At 39.7% G+C, this 24990-nt stretch overlaps 1 long non-coding RNA gene across 1 annotated transcript; it reads left to right on the top strand.

The window, feature by feature from the left end:
* Window positions 1-3697: 3697 nt before the first annotated feature.
* On the top strand, window positions 3698-16776 carry LOC118761428. The gene is made up of 3 exons (XR_004997369.1): window positions 3698-7950; window positions 13403-14995; window positions 15095-16776. It is a non-coding gene; the product is annotated as an uncharacterized LOC118761428 (long non-coding RNA).
* The last annotated feature ends 8214 nt before the right edge of the window (window positions 16777-24990 follow it).

The following is a 24990-nucleotide window of genomic DNA, read 5'->3' as shown; positions in this document are numbered from 1 at the left end:
TAAAGAACCAATAACAACCAAAGGCTAAAGAACCAATAACAACACCAAAGGCTAAAGAAACCAATAACAACACCAAAGGCTAAAGAACCAATAACACCACAAGGCTAAAGAACCAATAACAACACCAAAGTCTAAAGAACCAATAACAAAGAGAAAAGTCTAAAGACCAATAACAACACCAAAGGCTAAAGAACCAATAACAACAACGAAGCTAAAGAACCAATAACAACACCAAAGGCTAAAGAACCAATAACAACACCGAAGGCAAAAGAACCAATAACAACACCAAAGGCTAAAGAACCAATACAACAACCAAAGGCTAAAGAACCAATAACAACACCAAGGCTAAAGAACCAATAACACAACCAAAGGCTAAGAACCAATAACAACACCAAAGGCTAAAGAACCATAACAACACCGAAGGCTAAAGAACCAATAACAACACCAAAGGCAAAAGCACCAATAACAACGCCAAAGGCTAAAGAACCAATAACAACATCAAAGGCTAAAGAACCAATAACAACATAAAGGCTAAAGACCAATAACAACACCAAAGCTAAACCAATAACAACACCAAAGGCTAAAGAACCAATAACAACACCAAAGAGTAAAGAACCAATAACAACACCGAAGGCTAAAGAACCAATAACAACACCAAAGGCTAAAGAACCAATAACAACACCAAAGGCTAAAGAACCAATCAACACCAAGGCTAAAGAACCAATAACAACACCAAAGGCTAAAGAACCAATAACAACACCAAAGGCTAAAGAACCATAACAACACCGAAGGCTAAAGACCATAACAACACCAAAGGCTAAAGACCCATAACAACACCGAAGGCTAAAGAACCAATAACACACCAAAGTCTAAAGAACCAATAACAACACCAAAGGCTAAAGAACCAATAACAACACCAAAGGCTAAAGAACAATAACAACACCAAAGGCTAAAGAACAATAACAACACCAAAGGCTAAAGAACCAATAACAACACCAAAGGCTAAAGAACCAATAACAACACCAAAGCTAAAGAACCAAACAACACACACCAAAGGCTAAAGAACCAATAACAACAGAAAAGGCTAAAGAACAATAACAACACCAAAGGCTAAAGAACCAATACAACACCAAAGGCTAAAGACCAATAACAACACCAAAGGGTAAAGAACCAATAACAACACCAAAGCTAAAAAACCAATAACAACAGAAAGGCTAAAGAACCAATAACAACCCAAGGCTAAAGAACCAATAACAACACCAAAGGCTAAAGAACCAATACAACAACAAAGGCTAAAGAACCAATAACAACACCAAAGGCTAAAGAACCAATAACAACAACAAAGGCTAAAGAACCAATAACAACACCAAAGGCTAAAGAACCAATAACAACACCAAAGGCTAAAGAACCAATAACAACACCAAAGGCTAAAGAACCAATAACAAAACCGAAGGCTAAAGAACCAATAACAACAACAAAGGCAAAAGAACCAATAACAACACCAAAGGCTAAAGAACCAATAACAACACCAAAGGCTAAAAAACCAATAACAACACCAAAGGCTAAAGAACCAGTAACAACACCAAAGGCTAAAGAACCAATAACAACACCAAAGGCTAAAGAACCGATAACAACACCAAAGGCTAAAGAACCAATAACAACACCAAAGGCTAAAGAACCAATAACAACACCGAAGGCTAAAGAACCAATAACAACACCAAAGTCTAAAGCACCAATAACAACGCCAAAGGCTAAAGAACCAATAACAACATCAAAGGCTAAAGAACCAATAACAACAGAAAAGGCTAAAGAACCAATAACAACACCAAAGTCTAAAGAACCAATAACAACAGACAAGGCTAAAGAACCAATAACAACACCAGGCTAAAAGAACCAATAACAACACCAAAGGGTAAAGAACCAATAACAACAACAAAGGCTAAAGAACCAATAACAACACCAAGGCTAAAGAACCAATAACAACAGAAAAGGCTAAAGAACCAATAACAACACCAAAGGCTAAAGAACCAATAACAACACCAAAGGCTAAAGAACAAATAACAACACCAAAGGCTAAAGAACCAATAACAACACCAAAGGCTAAAGAACCAATAATAACACCAAAGGCTAAAGAACCAATAACAACACCAAAGGCTAAAGAACCAATAACAACACCGCAGGCTAAAGAACCAATAACAACACCAAAGGCTAAAGAACCAATAACAACACCGATGGCTACAGAACCAATAACAACTCCAAAGTCTAAAGAACCAATAACAACACCAAAGGCTAAAGAACCAATAACAACACAAAGGCTAAAGAACCAATAACAACACCGATGGCTAAAGAACCAATAACAACATAAAGGCTAAAGAACCAATAACAACACCAAAGTCTAAAGAACCAATAACAACACCAAAGGCTAAAGAACCAATAACAACACCGAAGGCTAAAGAACCAATAACAACACCAAAGGCTAAAGAACCAATAACAACACCAAAGGCTAAAGAACCAATAACGACACCGAAGGCTAAAGAGCCAATGACAACACCAAAGGCTAAAGAACCAATAACAACACCAAAGTCTAAAGAACCAATAACAACACGAAAGGCTAAAGAACCAATAACAACACCGAAGGCTAAAGAACCAATAACAACACCAAAGGCTAAATAACCAAAAACAACACCAAAGGCTAAAAACCAATAACAACACCAAAGGCTAAAGAACCAATAACAACACCAAAGGCTAATGAACCAATAACAACACCAAAGGCTAAAGAACCAATAACAACACCAAACGCTAAAGAACCAATAACAACACCAAAGGCTAAAGAACCAATAACACCAAAAGTCTAAAGACCAATAACAACACCAAAGGCTAAAGAACCAATAACAACACCGAAGGCTAAAGAACCAATAACAACACCAAAGGCTAAATAACCAAAAACAACACCAAAGGCTAAAAACCAATAACAACACCAAAGGCTAAAGAACCAATAACAACACCAAAGGCTAATGAACCAATAACAACACCAAAGGCTAAAGAACCAATAACAACACCAAACGCTAAAGAACCAATAACAACACCAAAGGCTAATGAACCAATAACAACACCAAAGGCTAAAGAACCAATAACAACACCAAAGGCTAAAGAACCAATAACAACACCAAAGTCTAAAGAACCAATAACAACAGAAAAGTCTAAAGAACCAATAACAACACCAAAGTCTAAAGTACCAATAACAACACCAAAGGCTAAAGAACCAATAACAACACCAAAGGCTAAAGAACCAATAACAACACCAAAGTCTAAAGAACCAATAACAACACCAAAGGCTAAAGAACCAATAACAACACCAAAGGCTAAAGAACCAATAACAACACCAAAGTCTAAAGAACCAATAACAACAGAAAAGTCTAAAAAACCAATAACAACACCAAAGGCTAAAGAACAAATAATAACACCAAAGGCTAAAGAACCAATAACAACACCAAAGGCTAAAGAACCAATAACAACACCAAAATCTAAAGAACCAATAACAACACCAAAGGCTAAAGAACCAATAACAACACCAAAGGCTAAGAACCAATAACAACACCAAAGTCTAAAGAACCAATAACAACACCAAAGGCTAAAGAACCAATAACGACACCGAAGGCTAAAGAACCAATAATAACACCAAAGGCTAAAGAACCAATAACAACACCAAATGCTAAAGAACCAATAACAACACCAAAGGCTAAAGAACCAATAACAACACCAAAGGCTAAAGTACCAGTAACAACACCAAAGGCTAAACAACCAATAACAACCTCGAAGGCTAAACAACCAATAACAACACCAAAGCTAAAGAACCAATAACAACACCAAAGGCTAAAGAACCAATAGCAACAGCAAAGTCTAAAGAACTAACAACAACATTATAGGCTAAATGACCAACAGCAATTGTAATGGCTGAAGATCCAACCGCAACAGTAACAACTAAAGTAGCAACCACAACATTAAAGTCTGAAGAAACAAGAACAAATATAAAGGCAAAAGAACCAACAGGAACAGTATAACTTTGAGAACCAATGCCAATTGTAAACGCTAAAACCAACAACAATTGTAAAAGCTAAAGGACTACCATCAATTATAACGCCTGAAGAACCAAGTAGAACAGTGAATCTTGAGGAACCAACGACATTAAAGCCTGCAGAACCCACAGCAACAATAATATCTGAACAATCAATAACAGCTGCTGAACAACCAGCATCAACCGACGAACAACCGTCAATTCCAGCAGAACGCCCGACAAATAAAGCTGAACCAACAACAACAGCTACTAAAAATGAAAGAGCATTAGCTGACAAACCATCAACAGGTGCTGAACTCTGAACCGCACAAGCTGAACAAATGACAACACCACCTGCAGAACAAACAACAGCTGCTGAATAACCAAAAACAATATCTGAACATCAACAACAGCTGCTGAACTATAAACAACACAAGTGAAAGAGGAAAAAACAGTCGCTAAACTAGCTGTAGCAGATGGTGAACAGTCAACAACACCAGCTGAACCACCGATAATACCCGCTGAACAACAGATAACACCAGCTGAATAACCTACAGGACTGCCTGAACAGCCAACAGCACCAGACTAACAGCTAACAACAACTACTGAAAAAACAACAACACCAGCTGAATAACTAACTATAGCTGCTGAACAATGAACAAAACCAGATGTACAACCGACAATAACAGCTGAACAGCCAACAACACCGACTGAACACTTAACAAAAGCTGCTGCCCAACCAGCGTTGCAAGGTGAACAACCGACAACATTAGCTGAACAACCGACAACATGAGCTGAACAACCAACAACAACAACAACAGATGAATAACCAATAACACCAACTGAACAACGGACAATAGCTGCTGAGCAACAAACAACACATGCTGAACAATCGACCGCACCGGCTGAACAACCAACAACAATAACCATACAAGCAGCTGAACAACAACAGCACCAGATAAATAACAATCAAGAGCTGCTGAAGAACCAACGGCACCAGATGAAATATCGAGAGCTCAATTAGAACAACAACACCAGTTGAACAGCCAGTAACAACAGCTGAACAACAAACAACACCACTCGAACAACGAACGACAGCAGCAGGAAAAGAAACATCAATATCTGAACAACCAACAACCACCGTGGAACAACAGAGAACATCAGCTAAAAAAAAATAATAAACAAAAACAGCTGCACAGGCAGCAACCGCTGCTGAGCGACCAACAACAACTCATGAATAACAAACAACACCAGTTAAACAAAAAATAATAATAGTTCAACAACCAATAACAGGTCCAGGTGAACAGCCGACAACAGACAACTATAACTGAACAACGGACAGCACCAGTGAACAGCCAACAACACCAGTTCAATCAGCGACAGCATAAGCTGAACAGCCGACAAAACTAGCTGAACGACAGACAACACAAGCTGAGCAATCAACATCACCAGTGGACGAAACAACAACCGCTGCAGAGCAACAGACAATACCAGCTTAACGATCAACAACACCAGTTGAACAACCGAAAACAGCCGCTGAACAACCAAGAACACCGACTGAATAACGAACAACACCGGCTGAGCAACAAACTACACCACCCGAACTACCAACAAAGCCAGCTGAACAACTAACAACCGCATCTGAACAACCGATAACAGGAGTTGAACAACCAACAAGACTAGCTAAATAGCTAACAGCAGGAGGAAAGAAACAACTATCAGCTGAACAATGAAAGACACCATTGGAACAACTAAGAACAATAGCTGAACAACCAAAAACAACAAACAACAACAGTCGAACAAACAACAACAACAGGCACTGAACAACCAACACCACCAGCCGAACAATCAACACCACTAGCTCAACAACCAAGAACAACAGCTGAACAAACAACACCAGCTGAACGGCCAACAACAGCTGAACAGCTGATAACATCAGCCGAACAACAGACAACAATAGTTGAAAAACCGTCAACACCAGCTGAGCAACCAGCAACACCAACTGAACAACGAACAACACCAGCTGAACAACACACAAAATGACCTGACCGACAGAGAACATCAATTGAACAACCAAGTACACCAGCGGAACAACAAACCACACCAAGTGAACACCAAACAACAGCTGAAGAACCAAAAACGCCTGATAAGCATAAAACAATACGAGTCGAACAAACAACAATATATTTCGAACAATTAACAACACCAGCTGAGCAACTAACAATACCAGATGAACTACCAACTACCGCATGTGAACAAACAAAATCAGGAGTTGAACAACCAAGAACACCAGCTGAACAAACAGCAACACCAGATGAACAACCAACAACAGCAGGTGAACAACCAACTACTCCAACAGAACAACAAACAACAATTGCTGAACAACTAAGAAAAGCTGATGAACACCAAGCAACACCAGTCGAAAAAACAACAACAGCTGCTGAACAACCAACAACACCGGATGAACAACCAACAGCACAAGCTCAACAACCAAGAACAACAGCTGAACATACAACACCAGCTGTACAACCAACAACAGGTACTGAGTAATCAGCAACTGCTGCAGAACAAACAACAACAAGCGGCAACACCAGGTGAACAATCAACAACATCAGTTGAAGAACCGACAATACCAGCTGAACATCTGACAACGCCGACTGAACAAACAATACCAGCTGAACAACAAACTCCATCAGCTGAACAAACCAACAACAGATGCTGCATACCCAACAACAGCTGAACAACCAACAACAACATAAGCTGAATCGCCAACAACACGAGCTGAACAACTAATAGCACCAACTGAACAACGATCAGCATCTGCTGCACAAGCATCTACACTAGCTCAACAAACAACTGCATGATAATTCTCCTCAGCTGCACATCTAATGACGACAACTGCACAAACATCCGACTCAATACACAAACAATCATATTAACTGCAGAACGTAACACACCTGTGCGTCTTAACATCTATACAATGAATTAATAGCACAGCCAAACTTTACAACTACACACCTAAACACAGCAGCTGTACTACCACACACCTCAACTACACAACCTTAGACAAAGAACTGCTCAACCAACCACATTAACTTCGCAAGTAATTACAACAACAGCTTCTCATTCAAACACAACTGCACAACCGCTGCACAGCCAAACAAAACAATTCTACAACCAAACACTTCTGTTGCATAACCAAACACAGCAACTGTACAACTTAACACAAGAACTGCACAGCCAAACAAAACAATTCTACAACCAAACACAACAACTACACAACCTAACATAGCAACTGCTCAACCAAATACACTCCACCGCCAACGGCTGTAAGTGCACAGCCCAAAACAACTCCTGGTGAGCGATCAACAACAACAACTGCACCAGAACCATCTTCACTGCATTAGCAGTTTCAATGACTGCTCATGCTGCCGTTGTTACGGCATCTCCTACAATGGACAAACATGCACAACACCTGTACACTAACAATAGCTGCACATCTACAAGAACATTTTCACAACCAACCACACCTGCATAGCCAGCTGCAGCGAGCCACAACAGTTGCACAACTACCCATAAGTACTGAGTGACCGAACACAACAAGTAACCACGTCATGCGTATAATCAACAATAACTTCACAGTCAACTACAACAACTGCATCCTCGCCTATAATATCTGCCCAGAGTCCTGCTCGTCCGACTGCGTCAGTTGTGCAATCAACCAGCACATCTGCAGAATATACCACAAGAATTTCGTGACTGCACTCAACTACTGCACAACTAACCGACGCCATACCAACTAAATCCCATTATTGCTGCCCGAAATATTTTTATTACACATCGCTATGGAGTGATATACTATCACCATCGACTGGAACAGCTGACAAGTAATTCAGGTATGTTTGTAAACACTCTACCCCTCCTAATCCCAATAATGGTTGATGGCATCATGTTAAGTGGATAAATGATGAAACTGTGTGTCATGGCTACAATCTCATGGGAGACTGTGAAGTGACTTTTCACAGTTCTTCCCATGGAGAGAGGCATATGAGTGTGTGGTTTGTACTAAATTAATTATCTGCGATTGTTGTGTTGCTTTGTTTAGTTAGGTCTTGATTTCGTACAACAACTAACATATCTTCTTGGCTACAACATATTATCTTACGTTTGTCTTGTATTTTCTTTTTTCAGCTGAAACCTGTACACAATGCTGGGATAGCCTGCTTTGTGTCCAGTTACTTTGTCCTCAATGTTCCGTCGGATCCAGGGTGGGAAGTCTGTAACAACGACTACGTTAACTCGCACTTATGTGAAATTAATTTGCTAACATATATATATATATATATATATATTATATATATATATATATATGTGTATATATATATGTGTGTATATATATATATATGTATATATATATGTATATATATTATATATATATATATATATATATATATATATACATATATATATATATATATATATATGTATATATATATGCATATATGTATATATATATATATACGCATATATGTAATATATATATATACATATATATATATATGTATATATATATATGTATATATATATGTATATAGGTATATATATATATATATATATATATATATATATATATATATATATATATATATATATATATATATATATGTATGTATGTATGCATGTATGTATGTATGTATGTATGTATGTATAATTACATTTATACTTATACACATATATGTAAAAGGGTAAAGAGCCCTTCAGTCATGAATAACCATGGGATTGCACCTAGAAAGCTCCACGCCGAGGTACAAGCCCGGGAGGCTTTATGGAAGACCAACAGTCGTCACCCATGCACATGCCAGCCTCCCTTATCCAAGACACTGATGTTATCCAAAGGATAAGCAAAGGCCAATGCAGATTGGTACCAGTGATGTCGCAACTCCTTTCTACAGCTGAATGAACTGAAGTGACGTGAAACAGAGTATCTTGCTCAAGAACGCAACACACATCTCGGCCCGGGAATCGAACTCACTACTTCATGATTATGAACCCGACGCTTTATCCACTGAGCCATATATGTATGAGTGTGTGCATATATATATGTGTGTATATACATATATACATATGGGGTGTGGGTGTTGGTGTGTGTTTGTGTGGATGTGTGTGTGTGGATGTGTGTTTATATCTGTCTCTGTCTCCCTACATCGCTGGACGACTAGTATTGGTGTGCATACGTCCTCGCAACTTGGCGGTTCGGCAAAACAGAACGCTAGAATAAGTACCAGGCTTTAAATCAATGTAAAGGAGGCGACTCATTCGACTACACATTCTTCAAAGTCGCATGGTCAAAGTCTAATGACTGGCGCAAATAAAACATAGACGGTCAAAGACAAGATAGTTTGCGGTAATACTTTTGGTGAACCAAGTAAAACCTTTTTGATAATCCTAATTTTGGCAACGGCTTCTTTATCCAAACAGATTGCGGCTGTCCATCAGGAATTTCTGCAGCTCTTCCCACACGTGACAACACTGCTTTAAGTTGTCAGTCAAGCTTGCAGACGTTAACGGTCTGGTGCACAAACTGGCAAAACATCTGAGCAGTGAAAAGCTCTAAAACTGTCCAAGCTGTAATTATGAAATGAGCACTCAATATGACACAGACTTCCATTAGAAGCTCTCGGTCAACCCTTACAAGATCTCAAGGGTAACACTAATAACACGGACAGATTTACATTCTTTCTATTTTTGAATTCGGAAATACTCTGCCAACCAGTCCAAAAAGTAAAGCTGTTGGTGAGCTGAGAGCATACTATACATGGAGACAAGAAATTTCCCTTTTCTACGAACATTGCGGGTTGTAATACCAGAGATTCCTTTGTAGCCTTGTTTACAGAAGTTTGACCTCATTTATGGGGGCAATGATAATCTACAAATTGGTACTGCGTGTGGAGGCGTCAAAAGCCCGATAAATTCTTGAAGAATCACCAACAAAATTCAAGAAGTGCTATTAAAAGTTTTCGTAGCTTCTCAGAAATATATAGAAGTCATTTGAATCTTTATGGACCTGACATCGGATCTCCTCAAATCGGTGGTGTACAGCATATCAACACAGCCATTACCCAAAAGTTACCGAATGCCATTTTACTCAGTATTCCACACTAACAATGTTGCCAAATTCTCGCTTTCTATCGCTGTATCAATGCTTGTATCAAGATGCTTATATGAGCAGAAATGACCGTATCGCATTGTACCTTCCACTGTAACAGCGAAATAACCGTATCGTATTGTATCTCCCGTTGTATCAAATTCAGGAAGTAACTCCATCAATGATTGTATCAAACTGTATCAAATGCATTATTAAACTGACTGAATGTCCATATCAAACAGTCTCAAACAAGGTGTGTACAACTGTATTAATGGCTGTATCAGCATTACTGTCACGTGTCTCTGACACGTGACAGTAATGCCTGCATCAAGTGTATTCAATGCTGTATCAAACAGTTTGATGTATCAAACAGTAACGATGCCTCTGTTACAGAGGATCAATGCCTGTATCGAACAATAACAAAGCCCCTATGAACTTGTATCAAAATATCGATGACATCATGGAACTCATAAAGAATCTATCAATCTATACAGCTGGTTATATAAATCCCAGTATTCCTGACTGATTCACGCTGTATCATGTATCCTGTCTTTTTTTATGGGCATCACGAAGTTTCAAGGACTATCGGTCATGTTTGCTGGTCAAGTGATCAACCGATCAGCTGATCATATGGTTAACTGTATGTTATATTGATCACTCGTTGAGCCAAGCAGACACTTTCTAATCCACGGAAGAAGAAATGTTGTTTAGGCTGAGTTTTTGCCGAATAAAACACATTTCTTCCATTTATTTAGAATGGCATTCACTACAAAAATTAAATCACTTCAAATGATGCCTAGGATCAAGACAGACAATTTGAGTGTGTGTGTTTGTGTGTGGTGTGTGTGTGTGTGTGTGTGTGTGTGTGTGCGTGTGTGTGTGTGTGTGTGTGCATATAAATATAAAAATGGAACAAAAACGCAATAGAGGACATTAAAACACTCGGACAGTTAGACGATACAAAGACGGACAAGAGAAACAACAATTAGAAGGATAGGCAAAAAAAGACGGGCCATTCGTGGCTTTTTTTCCTCAGTCAAGTTCCAGAAGTCACGACCATTTCGGGCAGTTACACTTGAGATGGTTCGATCTAGTTGCCCCCCAAAAATTAAGAGATTTAACTAACTAATATTGTAATGGGTTAAAAAATAGACTAAGAATGGATAAAAATAGAGCAAAATTTAATTTATTAATAATTGGTCCAATAGAAATAAATCATAATTGATAAATCAATAAGTCTATTTTTTAACCCATTACAAATATAGTTAGTTAATCTCTTAATTTCTTTTACACTAAAATTAATTCTGCTAATCCCAGACCTATCGTAGTGTATTGTGGTGATATAATTAACAAAATAATATAATATAATATAGTGTAGTGTATTATAGTATAGTATAATAATAATATAATTGTTTATTTCATTTAAAAACAACCCCATTTTTCTTTCCTTTCTAATGACCTTTGTAAACCTGACAATCTATAATAGTAACATTTATAAATAAAGAAATAAATTGTTGGCCTCAGTTCGAATTTGTGTTCTAAACAAGCTTAGATTTTCTGTTAGTATCAACTTGTGCCCATCCCCTTAGCTTCCCCTTTCCTTTCTCTTTGATAGCTTAAATAGCAGTAACTGATTAAATTTCTACTTCCTTCCTCCTCTTTCTGTGATTCTTGTAAAATTCATTAACAACCTGAACCGCTACAATATAAGACTGTCATTTTGCTTCTCATTCGGATTCCCTGATATTTTTCGCATGATTGTACCCTAAATCTCTTCACAAAACTGGATTATGAACTATAAGGACATACACATATTTTGTAAGTTCAAGACTTTTTCATCGGATCTCCAAAAAATCGAACTTATCTGCGATTCTTGTAAATTTCAATAACAATCTGTTCCTCTACACGATATGACAGTCACTTTGCTTTTACTCAGACTTTCCTCTACATGATATGGCAGTCACTTTGCCTCTTACTCGGATTTTCAGAAATTTTGCATGACTGTATCCGAAAATTTCTTCACACAACTTGATCAAATATTCAATATGAGCTATATGTAGACATGCATAAATTCTGTAGGTTTAAAACCTTTCATCGGATCTCCATGAATCGAACTTTCTTCAATGCAGCTAATCTTACAACCTCTTTTGTATCTACCCCTTTGATGTTTGGGAATTCTCTGATGTTTTTTCGGCTGACGAGTACGAGCCATCTGTATTCACTGCATTTTTTGTAGCTTATTAAAGATGTCCTCGTACGAAACGATCGTACCGAGATTTTAATCCATTCTTGTTGCTTTTTTCCTATATATATATATATATATATATATATATATATATATATATATATATATTATATATATGTATACATTACATCATTATGAAAGACCGTTATCATAGGATGAGAAGTAATTTTTAAAAAGAAAAGAATATCCAAAGAATACAGAAAGGATGTGTGTTTGGCGAGACCAAATATGGAATGGTTAAGTGGTTCACTCACAATGCTGATGTGGTTCACTCACTTGTCAGTTGTTAAATGAGAGAGAGAGAAGTGTATCTATTTTGGTACCTTATGTGACAACTACCAAAGTAATTACAAGGAATATAGAGGGAATGGGGAGGTTATTGTACGCAAGACAAATGAAGAAGCGCAGCTTTTTTCAAAACCACAAATATTCTCCTCTTCTTCTCTTCTTCTTCTTCTTCTTCTTCTTCTCTTCTTCCTCTTCTTCTTCTTCTTCTTCTTTTCCTCCTCCTCCTCCTTTTCCTTCTCCTCATCCTGCTCCACCTCCACTTCTTTTCCTCCTCCTCCTGCTCCTCCTCCACTTCTTTTTCTCCTCCTCCTGCTCCACCTCCACTTCTTTTTCTCCTCCTCCTGCTCCACCTCCTCTTCTTTTTCTCCTTCTCCTGCTCCTGCTCCTCATGCTCCACCTCCTCTTATTTTCCTCCCCCTCCCCCTCTTCCTTTTCCTCTTCTTCTTCATCCTCCTCCTCTTCCTCATTTTTCTTTTCCTTCTTCTTTTCTCCATTATTATACTCATTACCTCCTCCTCCTCCTCCTTCTTTACTTATAATTATTAATCTTCTCCCACCTCTAATAACTCCACTAAATATTATATGCATCATTGCTACCATTCTTAATATCAAGCAAACGTGTGATGTCTGTTTGAAATGTAGACTGAAACACAAATCTGCTCTTTTACAGACCCTCCACGACAATGGTACGGCGCATGGAACAGACAGAATGGAGACACAACTGTCGGAGTTACCCAATCCACCGCAGAACCACAGCCTACACCAACCGGGCAACAACCATCAACAACTACTGCAGCGACATCTACACTCACTAACATATTTTCGACAGTCACTGAGTTATTGTCTACCACCACGGGACAATCATCGAAGACCACAAATCTATTTTAAAAATCAACAACAACAGAACAACCATCTTTATTCAGCTTGAATCACCATCTTCTTTTCACAGAAGAAAAAACCCGTATTCTACGCCCACAGGACAATCATCAACCACCATTGAAATATCCTCTACAACCACTGGACCACCATCCAACTGAATTCACCAATCATTTACCACCATTGCCCAATCGTCCCCTCTTATACCATCATTCAGGTTCCATCCTTCCGAACTGATCCATATTGCACTCCTCACCTTGTTTTACTGATCTACCCACCATTCCCCCATCCCCCATCCCCAGGTACATGTCTTCTCCAATGCACTCGCATTTGCTTCTGTAGAAAACTCATTCACTCCAATGTAACTAAACCGTTTCACACCACTACTCTACAATGATCTATCGATTCATACCCTCCTAATATTGCTCTATTATCTACGATTTTCCCTTTGAGACTCCATCTACCTTCACTGAACAAGCGCCCACGTTCTCATTGAGTTATTGCCCTTCTTTACTTACAACTCATTCTATGTTAATATCTACAACCTAAAGAGCGGCGAACTGGCAGAATCGTTAGCACGCCGGGCGAAATGCTTAGCGGTATTTCGTCTATATTTACGTTCCGAGTTCAAATTCCGCCGAGGTAGACTTTGACTTTTATCCTTTCGGTGTCGATAAATTAAGTACCAGTTGCGTACTGGGGTCAATATAATCGACTGGCCCCCTCCCCCCAAATTTCGGGCCTTGTGCCTAGAATAGAAAAGAATATCTACATTCCAAAACAACTGGGTCTTTATTGGCCCCATTGGATGATATCTTCTCCTTTAGTGACGTAAAGCCTGACTCTGTTAAGCCATTAATTATCAACCTCGCCACACATTGCCTTCACTCAATACTCAGCCTTCATCTGCAAATGTTCACCTACTCCCATGAACAATAGATTACTAAACCTGGGCCCATAACTACCCCCACTGAACAATCATCTCTTTCTTTTAAGTTGACAATTTTTTTATATAAAACAAATATTAAACCTGCCACCGAGGAACAAAATCCACTCGCTCTGAACCCAATCTGATACCACTGAACTATAGCCCATCCTAACTTTACTGTTGTCTCCCCCCACTAACTAATCGCTTAACCGCACTGAGCTAACAGCTACTCAGACAGGAACAACCTTCTACTATCACGAAATGTTCCCTAATACAACCACTGAGCTACCATCTACGAGAACTTCTCTCTCACTTCAATGTAACCTTCATCATCCGTTACAACCACCAGTGAGTAATTAATCAATAGACATTGGGTAATATCTCCAACTACTGAACCATCTGATACCAGTGGATCATAAAGTGGCATTGAACCACCACTGACAACAATATTGAAAACAGGTAATTAATTTGTTATCTTTTAAAAAGTTGGTCTTCTCTCATCTAAATTGTTCCCAGCTGAATTGTTATGGATTTCACAACCTCGCTTTTCTTTTACAGAAACTGTACAAGTATCTACAACGATAGGATGTGAAATGGTAGACCCACATACGAGCATTGGATGAAAAACTCTAGAACTGCCATAAAATGCAAGAGCACTATCTGAAGAAACAGCTGCAACTGCTGGAACCGATGTTCAACCACCGTTAGCCATTGATTCAGAAACCAGAAACTATACACTCATAGCCGAGAACTGGAACGTAAAGGGAGTTAACGGGTGCCACAGACAGTGTATAACCTCGTTAAGCATTGAGTCCCAAACCTTATAACTATTGTTGTAATATCGGAACAGCATTTTAACGTCAACGGAATAAGAAATATGGTTAAATGTTCATAAAGCTCAACAGCTTATATGTATGAAGGTTTGTCAACATCGTTTTCTTGCTGCGTCAGACTTGGATGTTCTCACATTAAGGAGACATATATACACGTGTTTTTTAAAGACAGAAAGAAGACAGAAGTTGTTTCAATTATATGAATAGCTGTGGGAATCTGTACCAGTGGCTGTATCAAACTGCATAGATAACCAAACACAGAGGCTCTATCAAACTGTATCACTGTATTTATGGCTGTATAGAAAATGTATCGGTGACCGTGAAAGTCTGCATCAGTCTGTTGTACCAAGTTGGATGCAAAACGCTATCAAACTCTATCGCTGTATCAATGCTTGTATCAAGATGCTTATATGAGCAGAAATGACCGTATCGCATTGTACCTTCCACTGTAACAGCGAAATAACCGTATCGTATTGTATCTCCCGTTGTATCAAATTCAGGAAGTAACTCCATCAATGATTGTATCAAACTGTATCAAATGCATTATTGAACTGACTGAATGTCCATATCAAACAGTCTCAAACAAGGTGTGTACAACTGTATTAATGGCTGTATCAGCATTACTGTCACGTGTCTCTGACACGTGACAGTAATGCCTGCATCAAGTGTATTCAATGCTGTATCAAACAGTTTGATGTATCAAACAGTAACGATGCCTCTGTTACAGAGGATCAATGCCGGTATCGAACAATAACAAAGCCCCTATGAACTTGTATCAAAATATCGATGACATCATGGAACTCATAAAGAATCTATCAATCTATACAGCTGGTTATATAAATCGATTCAATCGTTGGATCAATCTGATGGAAAGACTTTATCAAACTATGTAAATGACTGCAACATCAGGTTGTTTCAAAATTCTATCACTGACAATATGAAACTGTACCAATGATTATTAATTACAGGATCGAAATGGTTCGATGGCTGTCGAAAGCTGTGCTAAACTGTTTCAAACCTGCATTAATTACTGAAGCAAACTGATTCCATGGATGTGTATTTGTGTGTGAGTGTGCTTCCAGACATTTCTTTACGTATGTATTCATATATCGCGTTATAAGCATAACGGGCCGGATATTGTTGTTTGGGACAGACAGGGAAAAGTATGTATTATCAAAGAAGGTCATCTGTCCTGCTGCTGTGAATCTCTCTTTGGAAATCAAAGAGAAAGAAGATAACTAAGGACAACTGCTTCGAATCCTCCAGCTTCCGGATTACAAATATCCGGATTACAAATTTACATTTATAACAATAATAATCGGTTAATCTGGATAAGCTTGGATTTTCAGAAACAGAAATCAACCAACTGTTTCTCACATTACAAATATAATCTGTAAGCGGAACAATAAAGTTATGCAAGACTTTTCTCAGGTTTAAAATGTGACATTGTTTTCGTTATCTACATTCCAGAGATGGAGCTTTGTGACTAGGTTAGAAACCAGCTCCTTCTTCAGAGGAAGAATTTAAATAATTAAGAACAGAAGACACGCACGCACGTACGCACGCACACACACACACACACACACACACACACACACACACACACATGTATGTATATATAAGCGGGCCTCAGTGGTGAAGTGTTGAATCATTTCAACATTACATGAGTTTGCAGATCTTATACTCGGTTATTTGGAAAATACGAAGAGTAAAAAGTCAACATGTATTCCTCGCCAATCTGTCCGGTGATTAATAAAGCGAAATTATTTCTCATTAAAATTATCCAAGAAACAGCGACATTTCCTATATAACTTCGACGGGTCGAAGGAAAGTAGGTGTAACCCGTATGCTATTTCCAACAGCATTGTGTTAGTAAGAAGAGACTCTGCAGCTTTGAGCGGACTCCGCTAACAAGGATGCCGTTGAACATACGACACGTTACAACAGATGCCGTTACCATAACCATTGTAAATAATAACTGTTTGTTATATAAATATATATATATTTGTCTAAGACAGGGAAGGGCAGCGCCCGGCTCCCTTTTTATTCTTTGTTTCAGAAACCTGATATGTAGTTTTCTAAGAGAATGATTTTTGTGGTGCTTAAGACAGCCATATTTATATATATATATTTATCATTTATATTATTATATAATTGAACGCCACGCATCCTCTTCCAAGTAAGTTTTATATGTGTATATATGGATATATATATGCTCGTGTACAAATAATATATGTATATAAAATTAAACAATGTGTATATATGTATGCATATACACACACACACACAAATATATACACACATATATTTACACCCCTCTATAATATCTATGTAATAAATAATACAATTATATCAGTTATTTAAAAACCTGTGATAAATTCGACATAAATTATGAAAATTACTTTTTGTAATAAAATCTTGGTTTTTATTTTTAGCTCCTACATATATTGTCATCTATCGATCTGTTTTTGTATTCCTCTCTCTCTCGCTCTATTTGTCTATTTATCTATCTATCTAGCTATCTCTCTTTCTCTCTCACTTTTTCATCTTCCCTTTCTCTCTCCACATGCAAACATATATACATATATACACACACAATGACGTCTTCTGACATACATGTATACAGTTAAGCCATCGTCACGATTATTGGTGCACTTGGCTACGTGACTAACTACTGTCTCACTGCCAATCTTGAGAGGATAGGTTTCATAAAGCCAGAAAGAACGTCTCTTACTAAAAGATTATAGCTCCAAGCTGTCAGAGCGACAGTCAAATTATGTAAACGGTTCAAGAAGTTTTGTTTGTAATATGATCGACATATAAAGAGTGTTCTGGTTAAAGTTTGCACACAAGGAATCGAAAACACAATGTCCTAAGGTAAGTTAAGGATATTTTAAAAGAGCAAAAGATATCAATTGGATTATGGCTGGGAGATAGCAGTTTACTCAGAGTAACCACACCCAACTTCCACCACTGCTTCGAGACGGTTCCGGAACCTGGCGCATGCGTTCCTCACTGTGTCGTCGGGAAGATCTTGGGACGCCTTCTTGATTTTGGCAACCGACTCGGCCTTGGTGTTGCAAACACAGCGGTTGGTATTGTTTCTAATTGCCCCACGCATAGTAATCCATCGGATTGCGATCGGGAAAATTAGGCGGCATGAAAACGGACCTGATAAAGCCGTAGAAATTCTCCAACAACCATTTCTGACTCTTTCTGAAAGTATGGTTAGATCCAAATTCTGCTTCCAAACGTGGCCTTCAAGCAGTAGTAACAATCCCCAGCCAGGGTTTCAATACAGTCTCCAGTATCGTCACATAACCATCTGAAGTAAGCCTTAGGCCCTTTCCAAAAGTGTGGAACGGCATGGCTTCACCCACACAGGAGACACACCCACTGACCATCACAGTTTAGGGCAACTTGGTTTTCATGATATGCATGTCTTACAACCTTTGCAGTGTTCACAGTGTATCGAGCAGCAGTCATAATGCCAGCAATGTGACATCCGGCGCAAATCGTCCTGATATAGGTATTTGTCTTCCAATGGCTTTCAGTGTTTCAAGTCAGCAAACGTTTGATCAACTTAAACTTTAATCTTTATGCTCTCCATCGCCGTTGATTGTTCAACAATACCTGAAGCCCTTCCTGAAAAAAAATAGGCATAAAATATGTATCCCGAATACCTTGTATACGTAAGCTTGTAACTATGTGTGTGTGTGGCATACATATGCATATGCATGCATCTGTATATGTAGCCATCTGTGCGCGCATACACAGAAATGTGTGTGTATATACATATTTGTACATTTATATATATATATATATATATATATATATACATAACTACACATTTCCATCCATACTTACATAAATGAATGTAGATAATTTCGTAACGATACCAAATTACATTATATTCTGTGAAAAAATATTTGAACTGTTATGAATGAAACTGGTTCTAAACATCTAGATTACAAAGAAATCCTCTGAAATCACTACATTTACAGGTTCAAAATATTGTGTGTCTGAAAAGCTCTTCAAATTAGCGAAAGTGGAAAATGTAAAATGTAACTCTGAGTGATCTATGCATTTATGTTGCTCTTAGTGTTACTGGTATCATAGAACCCAGTTCGATCTGTCGCATCGTCGGGCTGTCGGCACTGAAGCTGGAAACCCTACTAAGCCTGCCTGATAAAGAGAGTTTTCATTGGATACCCTGCAGAATATAAAACGAAACCTATCAAAGGGTGGGTGAAGGGTCAATTGCCATCCAGCCGCTGGCCGAACACAGTCTCTCTTTAAACATCTGTCTCGAAGAGAGAAGTCTGATGAAACATCATTTGCATCTAGTGATGTAGACTAGTATACTAGCCATCTCAATATAGCTAACCACTAAGGGTGTGTGTTACTGTAGCTTTTAGCCCCGGGAGATCATCGTCTCCAGCTGGCTTTAGGCACACTTTCTGTGCCCTTATGGTATTTGCAAAGGGAGGTCATCCCTCTCTCATAAACCTAAGTGATATTTACGGACTGCAGTTTCGAGGTATTTGCCTCTTGTCAACGTACGATAATCACCGGTTTTTGATAAAGGGAGACCTGTTTGCGAATATCTATTTAATGTTTTTCCCAGTAACCACTGTCACTGATTTCGAAAAACTGTCTACAAGCAATAATAAATCTCTGAACGAGATGTGCTTCTTCTTCTTCTTCTTCTTCTTCTTCTTCTTCTTCTTCTTCTTCTTCTTCTTCTTCTTCTTCTTCTTCTTCTTCTTCTTCTTCTTCTTCTTTTCTTCTTCTTCTTCTTCTCCTCCTCCTTCGTCGTCTACCTTTTCTCCTCTTCCTCCCCTCCTCCTCCTCCTTCTTCTTCTAATGATGATGATGATGATGAGGGCACACATAGCCAAGTGTTTAAGGTATTGCAGTCACGACCTGGTGATCGCCGTTTCAATTCCTAGACCGGGTGGTGTGTTGCGTTCTTGAGTACTACACTTTGTTCTGCGCTCATCTCGACACCTGACGCGTGACACGCCGTGCACCTGTTCAGGTAACATCGATTTGATGGAAGGGAGAGGGAGCTAATGTGCATCACATACATTTGATCACTATAGACAAATCATTAGTGCAGAGTCGTTCGATGAAAAGCTGAAAGCTCGTACGTCGTCTTCGAGAGAAGAACCCTTCATCATCATCATCATCATCATCATCATCATCACCATCATCATCATTTGATAACAATTCTCTTCTTATTTTACTGGGTATGATGGAAAGTGTCAACTGTCCCCAGCCAGCAGACTAAGGCGACACTTCTTTACTGGTTTGTAGGTTTAAATTGTTTTAAATCATTTTAAATGCTGCTGCTGCTGCTGCAGATGGGAGAGAAGGGTTTACGCATCCAAGATGGACAAATAATCAAGTCCTACCTCTGGTCGCATGCTGTAGTGCTGACAGGGAAAGTGAATCGAGGGCGAATCGAAGTAAAGTAGATACCCCTGTCAACGATGCTATCTCTGATACCCCTTATTCTGCTTGTTCCCCAATTCCCGCCCCTCAAACTTCACAGCTCAGCATCGTCTATACCAACTCGTGCTCCTTATTTCCAAAGTTCAGCGAACTATTTACACTGGCCATGCGTGATTCCCCTGATGTGATAGCTATCACCGAGACTTGGCTGACTCCAGCAGTAAAGGACTCGGAAATCCACCTACAGGGCTACGCCCTCTTCAGATGTGACAGAGAAAAAAGGCGAGGTGGAGGTGTTTCTGTGTATGTTAAATCTGATCTCAAACCGTCCAGCGGTATTCTACCCACTAATGCTCAACCTCAACCTACAACAAAATTCGATGCCATCTATTGCAAGCTGAGCCTATCCGGGTGTTGCCTGCCCGTGTTAGCTGTCTACAGGCCGCCTCTTGCCGACCCCCAGGACGATGCTCATTTACTCGAAGCGATAAGATTCGTTTCAGCTTCTCATGACTGTTTGATATTAGGAGACTTCAACGCTCCCACGATCGATTGGCCCGCATCAATTTGTACGTCATCTTCCCGGTTCGGCCAGGCCCTTCTTGACGTAACTGAAGATTGTTTTCTATCGCAACATGTTGAATATCCGACAAGGCATCGGTCTGGGCAGTAGTCATCTATGCTGGATCTGGTATTCTCCAGCTATCCAAGATTAGTGTCAGGCTTATCTGTGTGCGCCCCTCTTGCCAAGAGTGATCACGCGGTCCTGAAGTTCGACATGCACACAACTTTTTCAACGCCCACGACTACTTCGCTGCCACGTAGAGTCTTCTCTGCAATTAATCTTGAAATTCTAACCGCGCTTCTGGACTGGCGATCCCTGATGACGTTGTCCTCAATTGACGAACTATGGTCGTCACTCAAAGTATATGTAATCTGGTTGACTGACTGCAGCTTTTGAGGTGTACAAAACTCAACGAGACCGAGCCGTGAAAATTGAAAAGGAAGAACGCTTCAGATATGAATACAGAATCGGGGCAAACGCCAGTCGCAATCCAAAAACCTTCTTTGCCCATGTCCAACGGAATTCCCGCTTGAACAACCAAGTTACAACGTTGGTAGACTCAACAGGCGTATCGATTGAGGACCCTTATCAACAGAGTCAATTATTTGCCGAGGCTTTTTCAACTATTTTCAAACAATATGATAGTTGTGAACCCCCTCCATTTGATAGATCGGTACCTCCAATGCTTCGATTGGTCATCACGCGGGACGAAGTTGAACGCTTTATTCAAGGCCTCGATGTCAACAAGGGTCACGGCCCTGACGGCATACACCCACGGGTTATCAAAGCGTTGGCTCCGGTCATCTGCGAGCCCTTAACACGTCTATTCAATATGTCATTGGCGACGGGTGTTATACCTGCGGACTGGAGAACAGCGATAATCTGCCCAATTTTCAAGAAAGGGAGCCGCGAAGACCCGCTTAACTACCGACCGGTTTCCCTTACTTCAATAATCAGCAAGATGTTCGAAACCATCCTTAAGAAAAGTATGATGCTCCACCTCCAAAACACAGCCTCTATCTCTGATTCACAACACGACTCCGTGCCGAAGAGATCATGCTTGACCAACTTACTGGTAATGGAAGAATCGGTGACGCGCATCCTCGATGATAGTGATGCTGTTGACATCGTTTTATTGGACTTTGCCAAAGCTTTTGACTCGGTAAACCACCGCCTATTACTTGTCAAGCGTCAAGCATATAGTTTCCATCCGGATATTGTACGATGGGTTGGTGCCTTCCTCTCAGATCGCTCCTTCCAAGTCCAAGTTCATGGTTCGCTGTCCGACGTCTCCAGTGCGAGCAGTGGAGTGCCTCAAGGTTCAGTGCTTGGGCCCTTATTGTTCTTAGTCTTCATAAATGACTTGCCCGACGACCTCACGCAACACACCCTTCTATTTGCCGACGATGTCAAACTGGTTGCTCCTCGCGGTGACATAGAGGATCTTCATCGATGCCTCCACCAAATTTGGAGATGGTCTAACGATTGGGACCTGTGTCTGAACGTGTCAAAGTGCTGTCATCTGCTTGTTGGCTCTCCTCCTGCAACTCAACTTGATTTCGAGCCGGGTCGTCTGCAGCTGGAGAGGACCGACCAGGTAAAGGACCTGGGTATCTTAGTGGATTCCTCCTTTTCGCCTTCGGCCCAGTGCGTCCATGCTGCCAACAAAGCACGCGGAGTTCTGTTCTTGATTCGACGGTCATTCGGAATGCTCACAGCAGCCATATTCCTACCGCTCTATGTCACACTGGTGAGACCCATATTGGAGTACGGGATTCAAGCCTCATCTCCTTATCTCCTCAAAGACATATAGCATCTCGAAAGAGTCCAGAAGCTGGCTACCCGCATGGTTCTTGGTCTCAAGAATTTGTCTTATGAAGAAAGGCTGAAGACGCTCGACCTTTATTCTCTAGAAAAACGACGACGCCTTTGTGATCTCATTCTTGCTCACAACATCATAAGCGGAAAGTGTAACCTCTCGAAGGAGCTGTTCTTCACTCCTGCTCGAGAGCGTCGGCTGCGGGGTCATTCCGAAAAGGTCTATCTGCGACGATTTCATCTCAATCGAAGGAGAGGGGCTTTTTCCGTCCGGGTTGCGGATCCGTGGAATAAGCTGCCGGACGAGATGGTGAAGATGCCGACGACCGCTCAGTTCAAAGTCTCCCTTGACCAGAAATGGCCTGAACTCTTTGCATGAACACCACCCTGTACATTACTCAATGTCTCCCTACACGGCCTTGCTTTTTGCTTTTTGAGCCAAAAAATTAAATTACTACTACTACTACTACTACTACTACTGCTGCAGCTACTGCTACTGCTACTGCTACTACTGCTGCTGCTACTACAAATAAGGGAAAGAACAATAACGACAATAGTTGCAGTAGTTGTGACACAACCGGTGTACCCATGCACGATTTTCATTATCGAATTTAAAACCTTTCAATACAGACAGATAATCGCGACAATAAGAATAAGTAAAACAACAGGAAAAAGCAAAAACAAAAACAAATAACAACAACGACGTCAATAATAAATATTGTTTCTGATTCAAGTAGAACACCAGACATTTGGCAAGAAGGGTTAATCCGTTCGATGAAGCCGAGTATTTCATTGCTTATTCACCCAACAAATACAGGATTTTACCAAGGAAGGTTTCTTACTTAGCCAGAAACCAGTTTTGGGAGGTGTTCTTAGTCAAGAATATCGATACAATTGTTTGACATGTATTTGGGTTTACCAGACCGAAAAGTTGGGTGTACAAAAGCAGAGAGTGGGGTAAAAAGCTCACCGCACCCAAAAATATTAAAGCAGACAATTGCTTTCTATACGCTACATAATATACATACATATGTGTGTGTGTGTGGTGTGTGTGTGGTGTGTGTGTATGTGTGTGAGTGTGTGTGGTGTGTGTGAGTGTGTGTGTGGTGTGTGTGTGTGTGTGTGTGGTGTATGTGTGTGTGTGTGGTGTGTGTGAGTGTGTGAGTGTTATTTATTACTGTTAGACACCAACAGCTAAATACAGACGCATTTTTCTCTCTCTGTCCCTACACACACACACATGTTTATCTGTGTATGTGTGTGAGTGTACACACGGATACTCCCAGGTTTCCTACGACAGTAACCAGTAATTTCTGTGGAGTAATATTTACTGATAAAAAAAAGTTTATCATAAGAGTGAAGGATTTAAATACAGGCTGTGAAGATGGCATACCGACAGGTAAATAAAATCAATTTATTTTATCCATCACGTTATCTGTATGTGCATGTTTGGATGTGTATATATATATACACGATAGAAACAGTTCAAATCAGGCAAATCCAAATAACAAATTAATCCGAAGATTCATTTTCAAAGAACGTCTCCTTCATCAGGGAAAAAAGGTTGTTTACGTTAGATATGCGTTCAGTTCAGGGTCAGTCAAGAACAGGATCATCCTCGCAATTTCGGCTGATTAATCTTCAGATTGCTCCAATCTGGCCAGCCCCAAGGAAAAACTAAGCTAAGAGCATTAGATTCCTTGGAAAAAAGCTTCGAATGTATACGGAAAAACGGACGATGGGCTGGCCAGATTGGGGCAATCTCAAGATTAATCAGCCGA

The sequence above is a fragment of the Octopus sinensis genome, unplaced genomic scaffold (assembly GCF_006345805.1).
Source record: "Octopus sinensis unplaced genomic scaffold, ASM634580v1 Contig13452, whole genome shotgun sequence".
Lineage (NCBI taxonomy): Eukaryota > Metazoa > Mollusca > Cephalopoda > Octopoda > Octopodidae > Octopus > Octopus sinensis.
Note: the sequence above shows the minus strand (reverse complement) of the source record. Positions and strands in the feature narration are given on the sequence as shown.